The following is a 20374-nucleotide window of genomic DNA, read 5'->3' as shown; positions in this document are numbered from 1 at the left end:
GTAACATCTATTATTTCCTTCATAAGGGTTGTTTGTTTATCCAGAACATATTATTTATTTGTGAGGCATCAATTTCATATTATCTAGTAGAAGCCAAATTTCCGCTGCGAGCTCTAACAAACGACAATTCCATACTTCTGATCTTCCTTTAGCTTCAAGCAATCTCTCTTCTAATGCCCCTTTTTCTTACTGTAGAAGCATTCAGATTCAGAAGTGGGTTGACTCACCTTCTTCTTTCCTGAATTGGTGCCTCCTTTCTGCTTAGGTGGGCTGGGTTTCTTTCCACACTTCTTAGCATTCCGCTTATTTCCAAATTTCTTGAACTTGCCCCCATGAACCATAAGAACATCTTGCTTTTCACTTTTAAGCGTCTTTTCGACGGTTTTCAGCATACAGTGAAGCTTAGTGAGCGTCTTGTCCAGACTATTCATGCTGTAATTCAATTTGAAATGATCATACTCGCTATGAAGAGAATGGATAATGGTGTCCACATCCATCTCCTGAGAGAATTGTTGATCCAACTATTCATCTCCTCTTCCAGGACATACTCATTTTCTTAATGCATTAGAATTATTTGCATGTTCCTTTCCAATCAAGGAAGTTTTTCCCGTTTAACTTCTCTTTCTCAAGAATTGATCGAATGTTGAATGAATTGTTGTTGACCATAGTGAAAACTATAATCGAAAAGAATAAACAAATAAATAACCATTCATACATGCTTTTAATAATTTAAGTTCAAGAAAACACGCATAATTCAAAATTATTAAGCATTTTATTCAAGTTATATGTTCCGGCAGGTGAGAATAAAATGAATCCTAGATCCTCAAAATAATTAAAGAACTAAGCATGCTTTGGCTTGTCTTAATTCTAAAACATTTTAGGTAAGCAAATTCGTTGCTAATAGTCTAGAAACTACTCTTGGTTGATAGGTATATTTAAGAACTTATTTGGAAAACCTATCCCATTTGCCACGACATAAAATGACTCCTTACTTATATCGTTGAGTTCAACCAAAAATCAATATGTATTCACAACTAATGTGTATCTTACCCCTTTAAGATCAAGAAGTGACACCTCGCTTTGGCGAAAAACTATCACTAGTTTGATATAAAGATGAGAAAGTAAGTGTTATTTTGGAATGACACCTTTTAACTCAATTTTTAAGTTTGGAACTTAAGGCCTTACTATGTTGGTTAGATTTTAAGTGGACCAAAATCCGTAATCATGCAACATATTCAGGCCATATTCTCATGTATAATTCAAGATATATTTAAAGCAATTAATATCTTAAAGCACGCATAAAAATTAAATGTTATCTAGTATGGCCCGATATCATCTTGAGGCTTCAACTTTAAACTACGTCTTGAAAATGGAATTTAACCTTCGTTCTTGAACTTCAATATGGGAGGAGCCATTTTAACTAAATAGGTATTGCAAAATTGAATAACTAATCTAATTATTACAACATGCTAATGGTACGAAAACCATATTTAAATAAACTTATGATACTTTAGACCATATTTTACATTAAAATATAATGGTTCGCATACCTTATTTTCTATCCTATTTGGGCCATACTAGTCACTTTCCCCAACCTGCCAAACAATATATACCAAAACCCATTCATTTATCAATGAATGGGCCACTTAGCAAGTTAGCAGAAAAAACGCATCACATAATATTTGCAAACAACTAATTAAGGATGAATAATCTACCAATTATTTGACCTTATTAGTTCTAATCAAGTTTTTAATCCTAAGGAAATAAGGACCTAATCAAGGAAAAATAAATTTAACCATTCACGAATAAAATCTCCCACTCAAACCAAGAATTATATGCTTTACTAATTTTAAACATAAAAAATATTTTCCAAGTCCAATCGGAAACAAAAAAATTTAATTAAAATCTAGAGCTCATATAATAATTATTATAATCCCATTATTTGATTTTTAGTTGGTTAAATCGAATTAACTATAATTTAATCAAGGTTTTAATTTTATTAAATAATTAGTATAAAATTAATTATAATAACTAAACTAATAAAATAAAATTATGAGAAAAATTATAAGCACGAAACTAAAATTAATTAAGTTTGTCGCTTAACGGAAAATAAAAACCGCACATATGCGTTGGCCCAAGCCATAACAAGAATGCGCGCGCAGCCAAGGCAGACCCGTGAGTGTAGCGCCTATGCCTCGCCAAGGCAGCAGCAACACCAGTGCTTGGCAGCGCGCTTGGCTTTATGCCTCGCCTGCCCTATTTCTCACCCACATTCACACGCACATGAAGCACGCAGGCGATAACCCACACACGGCAGAACGCACACACCCTGCGTTGTTACACGGTGCACAAGGTAGCACACAACACGCAGGGCGAAGCCCACACACCGCTCACAGCTATGCGTTGTTGCACGTTGCACATCACCGGTTGGGCGACGAGCTCCCTTGCTCGTTGCCGTATGCCCGCACCATCGCAACATCCCCTATGGCCACACTAGCTTCTATTGCTCGTGTGTATAAATTTGTGAACATGTTTACAAAAAATGAGATTTTATAATTTTTTTATAAATCACGACAAATAAATACTAAATCGTATAAATTTCATGAATTTTGGGCGAAAAAACTAAAATTAAAAAAAAATGTTGTTTCAAAAAGGTTCAAGCTCGGAATCTTCTGAATAAGATCAAAACCAAGAAATTGATCAAATGATTGACGAAATTTTCACTCATCATTTACCAAACACATTTTCTCCACGAGGTCCCAGACTTCAAACTGTAAATGATGGTGAAATTCCGATTCTAGCGGATAGAAACCGTGAAGAAGGGCATAACCGATTGTTTAATGATTACTTTGCGGTTAATCCAGTATATTTAGAAAAGAGGTTTCATCGTAAGTTTCGAATGAGAAGACCATTGTTTTGTCGAATCATGAACAAAGTGGTTGAAAATGATATGTTCATACAACAAAGACGAAATGCTGCTGGCAAACTAGGGTTATCAGGATTGCAAAAATGCACTGCAGCTATCAGAATTCTTGTGTATGGTCTAGCTCTGGATGGGGTTGATGAATTTGTACGAATTGGTCAAACAACTTCAAGAAAATAACTATTGCATTTCACTCAAGGGGGATCAAGCATTTCAAAGAGGATTACCTAAGAAGTCCTACAGATGAAGACTTAAGAAGGATCCCTTATCAAAATGAAATGCGTGGATTTTCTAGCATGATCGAGAATATAGTTTGCATGCACTAGGAGTGGAAGAACTTCCCTACGACCGAGAAGGGTTAATAAGAGGGCCGTAATGGGAATGCTAGCCTCATTCTTGAAGATGTTGCAGATCAAGATCCATGGATTTGACATTCATTTTTTGGTATTCCTGGTTCATGCAATGGCCATAATATTCTTTACCGTTCTCCTTTGTTTGATGATGTTTTGCAAGGTAACGCACCTCCAATAATTTTCAAGTGAATGGGCATGAATACAACATGGGGGGGTATTATCTAACGTATGGTATTTATCCAAATTGGACTACGTTTATCCAATGATTTATTCATCTTCAACTTCAGAAGCATAAACTATTTGCTGATAGACAAGCACATTTTCGGAAGGATGTTGAACGTGCGTTTGGAGTTTTACAAGCGAGATATGCCATTATACGACAACCTTCTCTTGCTTACGATGAAGATATATTAGCCGACATAATGAAGGCTTGTCTCATCATACATAACATGATAGTTGAGGATGAACGAGACATGTATATCCGAGCTGATGTGCTAAGAAGGTGTTATGAACAATACCTTTTGAGCTATAGTGCAACGGTGAATAATGGTGAACCTTTCTAGTTCCAAGCTGGTCATCCCGTCAACATTAACTGTAATAGGCCAGATTTTTAAAGCAATTTTTAATTAAAGGGTAATTATATTTTATTTATTTTTTTTTTATTTTTTTTTGGCAAGTAAGAGAGAAATATATTAATAGAACTCCAAGGTTACACCCAAACTTGGAAGGCAAGACACCTCCAAGAAAACAGAACAGGCAGCAGCCTGATAAAACTTAATACATCACACCTAGGAGAAACAAAACAGAATTACAAGGAAGAAAACCAATCCCTATCTGATTGCTTTACCCTCTTACTTATTAGGTTCTGAACTCTACATTTCACATCAGACTGAACTCTTTGCACTGTGGACTGAAAAGTAGGCACTGTCATATCCTAAACAGCTGTATTCCTGGTTCTCCAGATGTGATAGACCAAAGCAGCCATAGTGGTATAGGCCACCTTCCTTCTGAAGTCCCCTTTGCAGGATCTTCTTATCCAGATCATAATCTGTCCCATGTCAGATTTGGTACAATGCAACCCCAACCAATGCAACAAGGAAGCAGCACAGCTAGCACTAAAAGTGCAATCACAGAAGAGATGTTTTACAGTTTCATCATTGTTGCCACAAACAGGGCAAAGCTGATCACACCCAATGCCCATTTTGTGAAGCCTTGTTCTTGTTTTGAGTCTGTCATGGCTTGCAAGCCACATAATGAATCTGTGTTTAGGAACAGTGAGTCTATTCCACACAAATTTACACCATCCCACCTTAGGGAGCTCACTTGACATACCTTCATACATTTTCTTGATGGAATACCCAGAAGCATTTAGCCATTGGGTAGACTGCAAGGAGCTAGTGAAAGTATTCTTAACTGAACATACATACTTCACCACCCAACTGGAAGCAGCAGGTGCAGTGAAAGTATTCCAGGATTTATCTTTCACATAGACAGTGTGCACCCATTTCACCCATAGGTTGTCTTGTTTCTTGGCAATAGCCCAAGCTTGTTTACCTACTGCAGCTTGGTTCCATAGAACAAGGTTTCTGAAACCAAGCCCTCCCTGATTCTTTGGTAAACAAAGAGTGTCCCTAGCTATAGATCCTGGCCTGTTGTCTTCATATGTACCAAACCAAAGAAAAGCTCTACAGACTGCATTGATTCTCTTCAAAACAGATTTTGGGAAAATGAAGAGTTAGGACCAGTAAACACTAATGCTCATAAGCACAGAGTTTACCAATTGTGATCTTCCAGCGAAAGAGAGATGTCTTGAGCTCCAAATCTTGATTCTGTGAACCATTTTGTCAACTAAAGCTTCACAATCACTAGCTTTCAGCTTCCAAGGGCTAACTGGCACCCCTAAATACTTGAAAGGTAGAGTGCCTATCTGAAAACCAGTCATGTTAACTATGTCTTGGACAGCATTATCTGTCATGCCACAACAATAAATAGAGGATTTCCCTGTATTAACCATAAGACCAGTGGCTTCAGAAAACAGATTAAATCCCTCAAGCATAAGTTGTATCACTTTTGGATCACCTTTGCAGAACATGAGAAGATCATCTGCAAAACACAGATGATTCAGTTTCATACTCCTGCATCTGGAGTGAAACTTGAAATCAGGGTGTTCACTCATTGTTAGCATAGCTCTGGAGAAGTATTCCATGCAGAGTGTGAAAAGGAGGGGTGACAGAGGATCACCTTGCCTTAAACCTCTTCTAGGGTGAATGAGATCAGTAGGAGAGCCATTTATCAAGATTGTATACTGAGTGGTACTGAGACAGGTCATGATAAGGTGAATAAAGTGGGTAGGAAAACCCAACTCCTTCATAACTTCTTCAATAAAACCCCACTCCACTGTATCATATGCTTTCTTTAGGTCTAACTTCATGAAGCAATTAGCTTGTTTCTGACCTTTCCTATACATTTTGATAATATCCTGGCAAACCAAGACATTATGTAAAATGGATCTTCCGGCAACAAAGGCTCCTTGGTTATGAGACACAATGTCAGGCAACACTGAGTTGAGTCTAGCACATAGCAATTTTGAAATGCATTTATAAACCACAGAGCAGCAGGCAATTGGTCTAAAATCACCAACAGAAGCAGGAACACTCACTTTAGGATCCAGAGTTATGGAAGTAACATTGATCTCTTTGAGAAGTTTCCCAGTTTGGAAGAAATCACAGATATCAGTATGTAAATCAGTTTTGACAACATCCCATGCAGATTTGAAGAAATAGCTGTTAAAGCCATCAAGACCAGGTGCCTTATTGTTTGGAATGGAGTCCAACACTGTCTTTACTTCCTCTAAAGAGATGGGAACACTGAGTTTAGCAAGGTGATCAAGGGATAATCTAGCTCCTCTATCTATGATAGCAGAGTTAACATGGGATCTATGAGTCATAGTTGTCTGAAACAGATTCCCATAGAACTGAACAAATTCTTGCTGGACCCCATCTGTGGAAGTGATCCACTCCCCTTCAGCATTTTGCAAGGAGTAGATCTTATTCTGTTTCCTTCTTTGCTTGATACTTTGGTGGAAAAGTTTAGAAGTTTCATCCCCATGTTCCAGCCAATTCAATTTAGCCCTTTGTTGCATGAAGGAAGCAAAAACTGCTTGAGTCTTCCTATAGTTATCAGCACATACCTTTTCATTGGTTGCAAGAGTGTTGTTGGTGGGATCAGCATGTAAGTTAGATTGAGCAATGGTGAGCAGCTCCCTTGCTTTGAAGTAATCAGCCTCTACTACCTCACTGAAACCAGCTTTATTCAGCAATTTAAGATCAGCTTTGATCCATCTGAGTTTCTGAAAGATTCTGAACATTGGGCACCCATAGACATATTTCTTCCAATTATCTGCAACTATTTCAGTGAACTTTGGAGAGGTAGTCCACATGTTAAAAAATCTGAATGGTCTTCTCTGTGATTCTTCCTTGTAAGTGCTCAGAAGCATGGGACAATGATCAAACTCCTCTTCTGGGAGATAAGTAGCTTCAGCATTTTCAAAGTTTGAATCCCATGCATAATTAGCTAAAACCCTGTCTATTCTTGTGAACACCCTATCAGTGCCATCTTGCTTATTGTTCCAAGTGTAGTGCCTTCCAACTGTCTTCACTGTAGTGAGCTGGCAAGAATTCATACATTGTCTCATAGGTTGAATTTCAGTAATTCTGACTGCTGAACCTATCCTGTCTTCCATCTCCATAACAGCATTAAAGTCTCCCATGATAATCCATGCTTTATTACCACCAGCAGTGGCTAGCTCAGTGAGAGAAGACCATAAGCCTCCCTTTCCCTAGCAGTATTCAGGCCATACACAAAAGTGCAAAAGAAACTGTTAGAGGTGTTTTTGGGGGTTATAGAACAATGAATCAGCTGGCTAGTCATATGTATGATGTCAACTGTAAAAGCTCCAGCATCCCAAGCAACTATGATTCTACCATTTCTGTGACAGCTAATGTTTGAGGTAAAACACCATGAGGGGCACAAGTTTAGGTACATGTCTCCCATCTTAGGTGCCTTAACTCTAGTCTCAAGAAGACTGAACAGTTTGACATGGTGTAAAGAGATCAAATCCCTCACCCTTTTTTGCTTGTCCTTCCTGTTCAGACCTCTCACATTCCAACAAAGTACTCTATCCATTAGGCTTAGGGGCTGCCACCCCCCTACCTACTGGACTTCTTTGAAACTGATTCTCTTCACCATTAGGAATTTCTCCATTGTCATATTCCACATCTACTTCAGAAAGTAACTGATACTTGTTTGCAGTATAGACTGGTTTCAGCTGCTGACTCTTTTGTTTGCTGAACCTAGCTGCTTGTGTGATCCCCCTTGGGGTGGTGTCTATCATAGTTTGTGTTTCACACACAGATACTGGTTGTGTCATAGGGTGTGTCACAGGTTGTGCTACAGGATGTGCCACAGGTTGGATAGCTTTGGGTCTCCAAACTCTCTGTGTTGCCAATGTGGCTCTCCTGGTACAAGCATTACTAGTATGTCCCATTCCTTTGCAAATGGAACAAGAAATAGGCAGCCAATCATAGCTCACCCTTTGTTCAATCATCCTCCCAATCTCACTTCTGAACCTAATTACTTCAGGGAATTGTTGATCAATATTCACTTCCACTAACACCTTGGCAAACATAAGTTTATCCCTGTTGTGGGTAGCCTGATCCACCTTGATCATTGTCCCAATTCGGCTAACAATTTTCGACCGACTCTTCTCTCCCCAATACTTAACCTCAAGATTAGGAAGTTGGATCCAGATTGGTAATTTCTTAACAGGGTCCTTAGAAATGTCCATATCAGCATTCCATGGTTTCAAGATGACAGGTTTTCCATCAAAAAACTGAAATCCCCCATTGATCACCTTCTGCCAATTCTCCATAGTAGTAAACCTTACTAAGAACATGCCTCATCCTACCAGGGCTACCTTGTCCACCCCAAGCTTCCCCCAGATTCGTCTAACAAACCCCTCCATAACATTTTGGGGTGGGTTTGCCCCAAGAACATAACAAAGAATCGCAGATTCCCAGTAAGAAATCTCCTCTTGAATGTCCTCTAATTCAATTTGTACAATTTCAGGGTCATGTTCATTGTTCAATACAGGCACATCCATAGTTACAGGGTTAATCACAGTATCGTTCATATTGGCAACAGTTTGATCAAAATTTTCATTCCCGCCATTTTTCGAATGAGATTGAAAGTGGGATCGAATGTCTTTACCTGACTGCAATCCATTAATCCAGGCATTGAAATCATCTCTAACTTGTGATCGTTGCTGCAAATGCCGTAATCCAGATTTGGGGGTCATAATTTGTTCACCAAGAATCGCATCAAAATCTGGGTTTATTTGTTCATCTGAATGTTCTGAAATTCCATCATCATTCTCAATACTTGTATCAATCGCTTGTGATTCTTTCCGTGATTGTTTGTTGCTAATCGCCGATGTGGTTGGCTTTGTTTTCCCTCCATTGTTATTGCGTTTAGCTTGCTTTCGAGTGGTAGCCATGGCGTCGAGGGTCGCCCCTTCGAACCCTCTCTCAAGCAAGTTTTTTGTACTATTTCAAAGTAATTTCTTTTAATTATATTTTATTAGATTAATCACCAAATTAACTTTTCTTTTGTAAAAATGAGTTCTATTTAATTACTAGTTATATGTCATTAGTTTATTTTTATTATTTTAAAAAAGATATGATTTTTTGTTGTTGATATAAATTGAATTTCCAACTTTTCCCTTATTGTTTAGCCATCTTCCTTCCCAATTCCTTGATTCGTGTCACCTTGAGAAAAATACTAGAACTTCTAAGTCTTTGAGCTGTCAATTGCTTGTTCACCAACCCTCTTCTCCATTTGAACAATTCTTTAGTTTAGGATGGAGTTTCATGTTGCTCTTTTTCGGTGAGTTTGAGCCACCGCCACCCTTATCTAAACAAATAGATAACAACCCCCCATCAGAAATTTCAGTTAGCTGTTACCCATATCAATTACAAAATTGAGAAGCTAAAGTACCCAAAAACTTAGTTTACTACTTGAATTTCTCTCTCCTCTATCCCAACCACCGCCATCACCGCCCTTTATGGCCGCGTTGCTTCCTCCGGTACCAAACTCTACCCGGACAGACCTCCGGTATTGCACTTACCGGCCTCCGATGCTTCCTCCGTACTTCAATTTATGTTGTTGCCGTTAGTGGTGCCTGTTGGTCATTGTTGTTCTTGCTGTTTGTTGATCGACACTCTGCTCTTCCATTTCCACTCCTTTATTATAAGCTCCTCTTAGTTTTAATTAAAGGAGACCCATTACCCACAATGGACTTTTTGTTAAGAAGGTATAATTATGGGTCTTATCTCTTCCTTTTAATTTGTTAAGCATAAATCAATATTTGTGTAGACCAAGTTATCCATCTATATAAATTTATTTTATTATTGATTAATTTTTGAAAGATTTCTATAAAGTATATTAGTATAATTTCTATGAGTATTTCAAGTGGATAAATGCTTAATTCCTTGTTACCATTGATAGTCGAATAGGTGAATGATATGGAGAATAGTTAAGGATATCTAAAGATGGGAGTTTGTTATTTAAAAAGGCTCTTATTTATTTAATTTGGTGGATTGTTAATAGTTGGGTTGTCATTGTTGTGATATGAGGTATGAGGAGAACTAATTTGGAGCTCGATCAAGTGAGAAAAAATGGATGATTTAAGATTAATATGGCATTGTCAATATACAGATTGATTAGCAGTTGAGGTAACTTTTATGTTCAGCAAAATATATTTGTGCCCGTATGTGTTTGAAATTTACTCTTTATTTTATATGATCATATATCCATGGCCATGAATATCATGAATTGCATTTGTACTGGGTTGTGTAATTTGATTGATATTGTGAAATTATTTATGGTATTGTTCGGAAATAATTTGCTTATTAAAATAGATTTCGAAATGATATTGTAAATGAAAAAACGTGATTCGTATTTGTTTTGCTGGCATTGGATTATGAACGGATATGGAAAAGTGGGCAAGGTACATGTGGAGGAAAGATCCTGAAAATTAAGCCAAGACCGGAAAAGTCGAATATGTGTGATAAATTGTGTTTGAAAAATTAAAGCTAAGACCGGAATGGTCGAATATACGAGATAAGTTGTGTTCTATAATAATTAAATTACCTTTGTATCCAAAACCTGTCATTGCCACTGATTTGTGAAGGGAATGATCAATGCCAGCTATACGTTTTTAAAGTTACCAAAGTCTACCTCCGAACAATTGTTTAAGTTATGTTTTGAAAACTCTTTGAAGAAATGGTTTGAAATAAAAAATGTTTTGACGGGCTGAAGTAAAGGTTACGAGTTTTTCACTCATTTTGGATTTTTTGTTTGTTTGTATTCTTCTTTTTGTTAAACAGGTTTATGGAGGCTTAAGCTGAATTCAAATGGAGCTTGATTATATTAAAGGGATTAAAATTATATTTATGTGTTATATATTAAGGTTGTATTCATTTAATATATGAATTGTTGTAAGTTTAAATGTGAGGTGAAAGGTTTATTATTATTCAAGGAGTATTCATTTGAGTCCTTTAAGGTTATTTTGTGGGCCCATAACCCACAGGTCCAGGATCAAATTTTTGATTTAAGGTTAATTATTCTGCTGTGTATTAGGAGTTAATTGTGATCATTAAGGGTTAAGTGTTCTTTATTAACAGCTCGAGAGAGCGAGCTGTTACACATTGTCTTTAGCACCTTGGACATATAAGGCCCGTAGAGATCTCTACGAACCTTGAACCTGAACTGAGATCCGACTCTTGCTACCTGCAAAACATTTTAACTCTGCCCCCACCAGGACAGGTTCATAGAACAAAATCAGCGGAAATCTGAGTACACACATCCAACCTAGAATGCATTTGATAGGCGGCTCAAAATAATTTTTGTTTAGTTTTTATGCTTTATCTTGAAAAGAAACTTCGCTTATCAAACCCAATTGGCATAACTTGATAAAACGTTATGACTTCTTTGAATCTATTTCGCGAAATACTTATAATTCAAACAAGATTTAGAAAACGATATACTAGTATTTCTTAACCTTACTTACCCACTCACCAATTTCTAAATTCATAATCAAATCAACTGAATCAGGCTCACAACTTAAGATTCATCTAGTCATTCTACTATTCTTAAACATTTTCAATCATACCTAATTATTAGACAATTATTCATAATACTACGCAAATTGTTTCTCCATACAAGCTTTCCAAGCAACAAATTATTCCACGAAGTGAAGTATATAATGCATAGTATTTCATCACCAACTTTGAAGTTAATTGCCACTACGTTTCCAATCCTTCAAATTTTGTTTTATAATATTCTCATAACACGATTTCAGCTTAACTTCTCGTTTATGTTTCAAATTAACATCATAAATTCATTTGGGGAAAGAGAATACGGACAGGGAAGGGTTGCCAAAACCTCATGCCACTATCTTATCGGGGGTCGTCACCCTCCTTCACATATATGCTTACAAGACTTAACCAAGGACATGTCCTCATACAGAGCGGGACTAAACCCATTAGCAGACAAGGACTAAGCCCTCATATAGATCGGGACTAAGCCCTCATATAGACCGGGACTAAGCCCTCATATAGACCAGGACTAAGCCCTCATACAAACCGGGACTATGCCCGTTAGCAGCAATTGAGCATCATGCTCCATATCGTTTGTCCGTCACTGATGTATGTGAGCACCATGCAACACGTGAGCACCATGCAACACATACACAACTTCTTTCCCTTAATTGTGATAACATATGAGGTGATATTTTACTAAATACTTATTGGACATCTTACTTGAAGTTCACTCAAAGACATATTACTCCTCAATCAGCCATGAGTATTGATCTAACCATATTCATTGGTCTCAAACCATCGATCTAGGCATTAACTTAGGCTTTAAGGTTTCTCTAGTCTTCATAAGCCAACATAGTTCTTTATCGTGATTGATCATCCTCAAGGCTTGGTCTTACACTGCTCCAATCATAGAGACTACGTTAAGACTTAAACACTCTTCTCACTATTTCCAGATTCAAGTTCTTAGAAAACAATTCATTTTACATTAGTGGAAATACCAATTAGACTCGTACTATGATTTAGTTATATTCTCCTTAACTAGTATCACACCTTATACTTGGTTATATTCTTAGACCCTTAGACTTAATAATCGATTGTTAGCGAGTGATACTTCTTTAATATTCTAAGGCTTTCTTATATGTTATACTTCCCTCAAATTCGAATTCACTCTTTTAATAACTTTGTGTGCCTGAAATGTGTTCTAAAAATATTTACATAAAACATAATTTGAGCTTGTGAATAAATTAGTATATATATCATAGTTAATAGTGAGGATACGTGAATGAGTCTAAAGGGTTGAGGAATGTCTTCATAAAGAGTTAATCTTGAGTTTGGCACGTTTATGGATAAGTATAGTGGAAGTAATTTCATTCCGGTTCCTAAGACAAAGAAAGATTTATTGTTAGATTTAATAAGAGGTACAAACTAAAAGTTAGTGCAAATAAATGTACTATTAAAAACAATCTTAAAAGAGTTGTTTTCAAAGAAGATTTTTATCTTTAAACAATTATTTTCAAGGAAGATTATACCTTAATTTACTGAATTTTATTTACTTTGAATTCTTAAAGTCACACACTTTCCTTTTCTTAAATCGTGATTTATGGGATGGAATTAGTTTGAGTCTTTTTTTTACAAGATCTTTAACGAATATAGATAATGGAACAACCATAATTGAAATGTTTTCACTTGCTATGGTATTTTCTTGAATAACAATGATCTTTGCAAAATAATGAATTCTTCAATGAAGTTTCATAAAATGATTTTGTTATAAATAACGATAAATGATTTGAATTAACCATTAAACTATAGCCTTTGAAACTAGTTAACTTGAAGGAAACTAATAGTATTCAAGAAGATTGTGTTAATATTATGAGTTGTCTAAATGTTTTATAAATATATTTCAGGCACACTAAGCTGACTTAGAAAACTCAATAGCCAACGAGGATAGAATGAATTCGGATTCGAAGAAAGCATAATTTCTTAAAAACGCTAGGATCTTAATTGAGTATCACTTACTAACAGTGAATTAGTGGTCAATGGTCTAAGAGTATAACTGAGGATAAGGAGTGATTTTAAGTTAAGGAGAAGTTAAGGAGAATAAAGTTTGAGTATTTATACCATAAAGTTTGAATAAAGTCTGATAATGGTCTTTGAGTGAACTTCAAGTAAGCTGTCCAATATGTATTTAATAAAATACCACCTCATATGTTGCCACAGTTAAGGGAAAGAAGCTGTGTATGTGTTGCATGGTGCTCACATACATCAGTGATGGACAAACAATATGGAGCATAATGCTCAATTGCTGCTAACGGGCATAGGCCCGGTTTGTATGAGGGCATAGTCCCGGTCTGCTAATGGGTTTAATCCCACTCTGTATGAGGACATGTCCTTGGTTAAGTCTTGCAAGAATATATGTGAAGGAGGGTGACGACCCCCGCTAAGATAGTGGAATGAGGTTTTGGCAACCCGTCCCTATCCGTGTTTGTAATATCCCGAAATTTTTAAACTTGATTTATTAAAATTAAAAATATTTATTAGCTTGATTACGTTTTAAATAATTACGTAATCAAATATCATTATTTCAAACGTTTTTACGATTTATTTTAAACGATACATTTGTAAACGGAAATTTATTTATTTTTCGTTAACGACATTTTTTTATAAGGAATTATTTTAGCTAAACATTTCTATTTTTAGTAGTTTCCAAAAATAGAAACAGAATTTCTGAATTTTAGTCAACCATGTGAAATTACGAAAATACCCTTGGAGCACCAAGATTCCATTTCCCTTTCTTCTCTTTTCTCTCCACGTACAAAGCAAGAATGAAGAAAAATTTTCATTCCTCTCCACCCAAAATTCAGTCCACATTCATGCCTTAATCCCCAAGAATTTGAGCTTGTTCTTCACTCTACTTGACACTACAAATAACCATGGATTGTCTCAAATTCTCCAACCAAAAAACCAGTTAACAAAATTGAGAAAAACATCACCCCATTGACCACTGCCAACCGCCACCACCATTCTCTGTCACCACCACCTTCAACCACCACTTCCACCATTACCCGCCTCACCTCCGCCACCATCTTCGGCAAAACCCGACCCAACACCCCCTTGCTTTCTCTCCTCTCCTCGCAACTTCACACTCCCCTGCCTCCCTCTTCCCTTGCCTCTGCCGCACTGCCCAGCCACGCAGCCACCACCACTTACGACCGCTCACACGTCCTAAATAAACCCCCGCTCCTACCCTCATCGTCGAGCCACCACAGACACCCCTGGAACCACCGCAGCACCGCACAAATCCCCTGTTTCTCTCCCTTGTTCCGCCCCTGTTTGTGTCTTTTTCCCCATTTCTTTGGTTGACGCGCTGCCGCACAACCACAATCACCATCGCCGTCAAATTCCCGGCGAATCCGAGCAACCCAGGCGCCGGACGCCACCTTCCCTTCTTCCTTCCCTGCTCCTCTTCGTGCTCTCCTCCCTTTCCTCTGCTTCGCGTCTCTCTTTCCAGAAAACCAAAGAAATCAAGTTTCAATTTGAAACTTGATTTATTCTCCCAAGCCCAACTTGAATTCGCCCATTTTAATTGTTTGGACTTTTGGGTGAGTTATACCAAATTTTCAGAATTTTCTTATGGGTTTTTATGTTTTGATAAAGTTTAATCATATAAATAATTACTAATAAAATTGTTTATTATTTTTACTAAAATTAAGTTACTAGCTTGTATTAACAAAAATGAAATTTAAATATTTTTCATGTAAATCGATTTACGAAAATTATATTCGTTATTTATAAATTCGTTATTATTGATTTTAAATTATTTATCGTTTTAATAACTAATTCAATGATTTAATATTCTGAAAGAATCGGACTTGAAGCTCAGGAAGAACGGTCCATCGAACAGGAAGTATAAACAACGGTTGAGGTAACATCTATTGCTAACACTAGGGGTGTTCAAAAATACCCGACCCGCTTGACCCGCCCCGCCAACCCGCTAACCCGCTTCAAAGTAACCGGGTATTTTTAACAAAAATATAAAATTGGCGGATCGGGTACCCGACCTTCTAAAAGTTGCAGGTTCACGGGTCGGGTCATGGGACAATGTTTTTTTGAAGCGGGTACCCGGATACCCGGTTATATTTCTTTTACCCGGAAAAATTTTCAAGTCAGTTATTTATTGAGGTTTCAAACAAATGGAACCCTATTGTTCTGTCTTCTTGGCGGCTGCTTGCTCTATCTCTCTCCTCTTACTTTCTCAGCCTCACTTCCTCTCACCATTACTAAGATGCTCCAATATCACTTCTTTCCATCAATATATATAATCAGAAGGTATGTCTGGGCAAGAATTATACATTTTTGGTTCTGGCTATGCAACTATGCAAGGAGAAAAACAATGGTCTCTCTCCTCCTATCACCTCTCACTCTCTCACCTCAATTGATGAAGATATATTTTTTGTTTTTGTTTTTGAATTTGATGAAGATATCTCTGTCAATTGAGGTTAGGTCCTCATTTTTGGGTAAACATAGATCTTGTTTCAATAAGTATTTCATGGTTCTCGTTGGTGGTATTATAGATGGAAATGTTGGTCTGTGGAATCTTCTCCCATTGATTTGGTATATAAATGCAATAAATCCTTATTTGACCATCATTTATTGAACTTGGATATTAATTAGTTGTAGGTGCTGGATTTTAGTTTTTGGGTAACGTTTTACTCTCTATATAAACACTTGCAACTAATTTAGATTTTTCTCTATTCTGCAAAAAATAAATTTTTGGTATAAAAAGTAATTAAAAAAAATAAAAAATTGAATGATACAAAAACCGGGTACCCTGTAACCCGACCCGAGATAATCGGGTACCCGTTAATCGGGTACCCGCTTTTGGCGGGTCGGGTGACGGGGCAACATTTTCACTACCCACAAAAGCGGGTACTCGCCTTTTCGGGTACCCGATTAGCCAGGTACCCGATTAGCCGGGTACCCGCTAATGAACACCCCTAGATAACACCCACAATCCCCTTATGAACCATGTTTTATGAGTTTATGAAATATGATTATAATGATATGCTTTAATTGGATTGTGGGATACGAAATGTATTTATGAAGTGTGTTTTGTGCATGATGATATTCAAATATGTTTATGAACGATTTTATAAGAATGATGTTTATGAGTTATGAATAAGATACGAAACATGATCAATAAAAGTGTAACAGGTCCTGGCAGTTAGTGGGGTTACTATTTCTAGGTCGTGCACGTACCGCCGTACCGCGGGACACCCAACAAGGGAGAGTGCTCCTTGAGGGTTACCGCAAGCTAAAAAAAGAAACTAATTAGGTACGGGCGTATGTCCAACAAGGGAGAGTGCTCCTTGAGGACTATCGCAAGGTGGGAGACGTCCCGCAAGGCTAACTTGTCAGTTACCAAGTAAAATGAAGGTTTTATGAAAGATAATGAGAACTATTAAAGTTTCAAGTTATAAATGATGTTTTATTATAATGATTTCATGAAAGTGATTTACTATATTCTATTCTCCCTGATTGCAAAGTAAATAAAATGAATTGAAATGAATTTACGTTGTTAGGGTAGTATGTTACTGGGCCTCGGCTCACGATGTTGCTTTTGTTTTAGGTACGAAGAAGATCATGGGATGCCTTAGAGTGAGGATGAAACCATCAAATTCACGATCGATGTTTAGTAAAGATAACTATGTCATTAGTAATAAAGGGATGTATTAATTAAACTCTAAGCTTGATTTCATGATTTGAGTTAGATTTTAATATCAATGTTTAATCAATGCTAGAAGTATTTATTATTAAAGTTTATTTAGTAATTTTAAAAGGTTATGTCACCTTGTATTTCCCGCGAGGGAGGTACGGCATGTGACGCTCCGACTAAATTAGGGTTTCCGCTGCTAATTAAAGATAATTAACCTAATTAATGGTGTTTAGAAGTCGGGGTGTTACAGTTTGGTATTCAAAGCCAAGGTTCTGGATCATAAGTGCTAAACCTTACAGGTTTTGCACGTAATAGAATTCAATAGGCTTTAAGCAAAGAGTTTTAAGGAATAAGTTAAAAAGAATATGTTAAAATCAAGTCAAGCTAAAATGGAATGAGTGTGAGTGTAGGAACAGGATTAAAGGGATTTATTCTTCTGTTATTTATGTTTTCTTGATTGAATATGTTATGCGAAATATCGATTATTGAGGTTACTAACGATGCCACGAACGAAGCTCACAAGCGCAACATTCACGACGACGTCGTCCACAATGATATTTTCCATGATGATATTTATGACGACCAATCTATAGAAGACCACAAGAGATGATGGAACGATTAGGAACGACAAGTACGATGTTAACTGAATTAGTCAAAGATTTTCGGCAAACGAAAGACACTAAAGAGAACGAAAATGCGTCACTATTCGAGAAAATTTCACCCTCGAATCCACCAATCTATGATGACAAACCCGATTCGATGGAACTTGAAAAAAATGGATCAACCAGATAGATCAACTATTCAAAACTTTGCAATGCCCGAAGAATAGGAAGCAAGTGTCGTGCAGAAACGAATACGTGTTATCGATGTGGAGGAAAGATTATTTCGTCAGAGACTGTCCTAAACCACCTTTCACGAATACAGGAGGAGCAACCTCGACCGATCACGGACGGAGCAACGATGCTAAGGTTAATCATAATCCATCACGGTCACCAACATACGTAAGAGCTTACATAATGAAAACGAAGATGACGCCCATGCTTATATTATTTTATCTCTCTCACTCTGGAACCGAACTTCCCTTGATTTCATGTTTTATCGAGTTTCCTACCCTAGACAGACTAGGAAAATTTTAAGCATTACTGTTTTCTTGGAAGAAGTTAAGTTAAGCACGATGCGAACTCAAAGAATTTGTGGATTTTAATTGTTTTGAGGAACTTTTATGGTTATGAAATCTTTAAGGATGATATTAATGTTTGATTACCAAACGAGCATAAGGTTGTATTTCGTGAGTGGTGGATCACTAATTAAGTAAAGGTTATTCTAGGTTTAAAATGTTTAAGTTAAGAATGAAATTTATTTTAGGGTTATCTTCCTGTGTTATTCATGATGAATATTTTGGTGTGTATAAGTACAAAATTCTACTATCTAAATGATGATTTATATGCCTCTGTTAAGGAAGCTAAGCTAGAAATTTTAAAGGATATGCAAGAATATTATGCGAAATCGAGCACGGTTTATGGTGAAAATATGGGTTTGCATATAAAGTTTTGAGGACCTTACCAAAATAAGTTATTGAGAATTAGTTTGTCTATTAGGTTGATGATATAAATGAATGTTATGGAATCGAAAAGAATTATGAATGATTGAGGAATGCAATGGAATTGAGAATAGAAAATTGACAAAATGACATGTCTATGGAACCAGGTAGTCTAAACTAAGTTCTCTAGGAGCTAGGCATGCTTGATGGCTTAGCATTATCTGCAAAATACGAGATTTACTGACTTCAAATATTAAGGATAAGTAACAAAGTCGTATGTCTAACGATATATTTCTAGTCACATGATTGACTCGAACCCCTGCAACGAACGTAGTCAACGAAGTTATTCAACGTAGGAGAAAAGATCGGAGATCGAAACCAAAAGGAATCAAATAAAGAAAGTCAACGATAAGATTCCTGCAGCAAAGAAGCGTAAGAGCAAACGAAAATGCAATAGTCGCCTAAGAATAATATAATGTACGAATCACGATGTTTTATGTAAACGTGTTGCGAATCAACCATGCTCGTGTGTTAGATCAAATGATTATGATATGAATGTTATGCTTATGTTGAAAGTGAAATTTCAATTTATGAATTATATATATACTTTATGGACTATGTTTAAGATGTCATGATTGCATTGGTAATAACTAATCTTTTTACATGGAAGCCGCCTTCGATGGAAGTTCTCCTGAGCTCAGAGTACGAGATGGTTATAATAAATAATTTTTACAAATAAATAATTTTTACAAATTACTTAGCTATTATAATTGTTAGATGAATAATTATTTTCATGTATATGTATATATCTTCAGAATTATAATTTTGCATTAAAAATTACTATTTTTGGTAGAAAAATATTTTCAAACAAGATATCACAAAGTAAAATAGGAGCCTAGTCTAAGCTAACAAGTTTGCCCCTTTTATGTTCTTTGTTCCTATATCCTATTTTATGAAGTAAAGTAGAGATACGAAAGATGCTGGCAGAATGTAATTGACCTTAATGACGATTAAGGATCGATATATAATTTTGCCCCTTTTGTATTCTTTACTCTTCAATTTTAGGTCTCGAGTTGAAGCGAAGTCATCAAAGAAGATGGCGGAATGGAAGCTAGACATTGTAGGAATTTGAATGAAATTGTGAGATCTTGGTTTTAAAATATTTTGTTCGAATATTTTCGATTTTCAACAATCATTTTATACGTTTAATTTTCAAGTTTCGAGGACGAAACTTTTTTAAGGGGGGTAAGAGTGTAACATCCCGAAATTTTTAAACTTGATTTCTTAAAATTAAAAATATTTATTATCTTGATTACGTTTTAAATAATTACGTAATCAAATTTCGTTATTTTAAACGTTTTTACGATTTATTTTAAACGATACATTTATAAACGGAAATTTATTTATTTTTCGTTAACGACATTTTTTTTTATAAGGAATTATTTTAGCTAAACATTTCTATTTTTAGTAGTTTCCAAAAATAGAAACAGAATTTCTGAATTTTAGTCAACCATGTGAAATTACGAAAATACCCTTGGAGCACCAAGATTCCATTTCCCTTTCTTCTCTTTGCTCTCCACGTACAAAGCAAGAATGAAGAAAAATTTTCATTCCTCTCCACCCTCAATTCAGTCCACATTCATGCCTTAATCCCCAAGAATTTGAGCTTATTCTTCACTATACTTG

At 36.3% G+C, this 20374-nt stretch overlaps 1 long non-coding RNA gene across 1 annotated transcript; it reads left to right on the top strand.

Annotated features, from left to right (window-relative positions):
• Positions 1 to 9036: 9036 nt before the first annotated feature.
• LOC110784033 (uncharacterized) lies at positions 9037 to 10890 on the top strand. Its single transcript, XR_002532231.2, has 2 exons — positions 9037 to 10067; positions 10722 to 10890. It is a non-coding gene; the product is annotated as an uncharacterized lncRNA (long non-coding RNA).
• The last annotated feature ends 9484 nt before the right edge of the window (positions 10891 to 20374 follow it).

This window comes from Spinacia oleracea, chromosome 6 (genome assembly GCF_020520425.1).
Source record: "Spinacia oleracea cultivar Varoflay chromosome 6, BTI_SOV_V1, whole genome shotgun sequence".
In the NCBI taxonomy this organism is placed as follows: Eukaryota; Viridiplantae; Streptophyta; class Magnoliopsida; order Caryophyllales; family Amaranthaceae; genus Spinacia; species Spinacia oleracea.
This window is presented reverse-complemented; position numbering and strand designations above follow the sequence as displayed.